Source organism: Stegastes partitus, unplaced genomic scaffold (assembly GCF_000690725.1).
Source record: "Stegastes partitus isolate 25-593 unplaced genomic scaffold, Stegastes_partitus-1.0.2 Scaffold4625, whole genome shotgun sequence".
In the NCBI taxonomy this organism is placed as follows: domain Eukaryota; kingdom Metazoa; phylum Chordata; class Actinopteri; family Pomacentridae; genus Stegastes; species Stegastes partitus.
In genome coordinates, this window is record NW_007582356.1 from 1 (window position 1) to 1,458 (window position 1,458).

The 1,458-nt window shown below is 46.0% G+C and overlaps 1 non-coding gene across 1 annotated transcript; it reads right to left on the reverse strand.

Annotated features, from left to right (window-relative positions):
• Positions 1-994: 994 nt before the first annotated feature.
• On the reverse strand, positions 995-1,077 carry trnal-cag (transfer RNA leucine (anticodon CAG)). Its single transcript has one exon. It is a non-coding gene; the product is annotated as a tRNA-Leu (tRNA).
• Positions 1,078-1,458: the final 381 nt, after the last annotated feature.

Genomic DNA, 1,458 nt, shown 5'->3' on the forward strand with positions numbered 1-1,458 from the left:
AGTCAGGAAATGATTTGGTTAAAGGGAGACGCTCTTTCCAGCCGATTTAAATCTGAAACTCTGAACACAAACTGCTCCCGACCAGGTTAGCTCCACAGCATATGTGAAGATGGAGCCAGGCAAAAACAGAGCCACCTTCATGGCACTGAAGATTCTGGCTTTAAGCTCAGCATACCTCGATACCCCACTACAGCCCTCAGAACTTCATACAGAAGGCTCCTGCTTTGCTGCACTCTGCCAACAGCAGATTCCACCGAGATTTGAACTCGGATCGCTGGATTCAAAGTCCAGAGTGCTGACCATTACACCATGTTCTCCACCTGCTGGTCAGCTGGGTCCTTTATGTGTGGAATTTGCATGTTTGTGCTGTGGCTGCATAGATTTTTTTGGTGGGTGCTCTGGCTTCCTGGAACAGCCTAGAGACAGACGGTAGGTTAACTGGTGAATCTGTTGGACTTGCACACTGTCTGATGATACCTGGTCCTTGGAACCTTGACCTCAGTGTGCTGCGTCCCCTTTACCTTGATGACTGTCTGTGTGTCTCCTGGTTTTGCAAACAAAATCCACCCTTCTCACAGTGATGGTGGTATAGTGGTGAGCATAGCTGCCTTCCAAGCATACAGAGTTGTCCACATTTGAACAGGTCATCTGTGGTGGTTCGGAGCCTCTGAGAACACATCAGTGTTGTCAGCAGGATTCAAAGCTGCAACGGCAAACCCCCATTGGATTTCTAGTCCATGTCTCTTGAGGCATGCTCGTCCTCGGCCACGTGGGCCTCTTGTCAACTGCTACTGGATGTTAAGTTGGTTGGTGGCGGGTGTTGCCATGGCAGGTCAAAACGTTTCAACAACATTTGATCTTTCTAGTTTCCACATTGCCCAGTGATACCTGGTCCTTGGAAACTTGACCTCTGCGGGTTGCATCTGCTTCACCTTGATGCGTGTCTCCAGGTGTGTCGTGCTTTCTTTGTTGTCAAAGTTGTCTAAATATCTGTTGTCAGAAGTGGGATTTGAACCCACGCCTCCATGGGAAACTGCGACCTGAACACAGCGCCTTAGACCGCTCGGCCATCCTGACTTCATAGGGACAGCTTCATTCTAAACTTTTTGATAGAGCCAAAGATCAGAAATGACATTTTTCAAGAAATGTTGTTTTCAGCAAGTCATCCGAACAAGATCCTTTTTCTTTGAAAAGGGACCGACTGATTTTTATGACTGAATGACTTTACTCACTTTGGACGCCTTCCACTATCCTCACTACCATTGTATATATTTTGCTGAAAAAGATTTTGAATATCACAGTTCACAGGACGTCAAATGTGCATTTTTAATACAAAGTGGTTTGTCCCAGTTGGATGCATACTGCATGAAACAATGTGTACATTGTGAGGGCAGTTGTTGTATGAACAGTATTAAGAAGAAGAACATCATTATTTCTGTTGATTGGGGAAGAGTGACA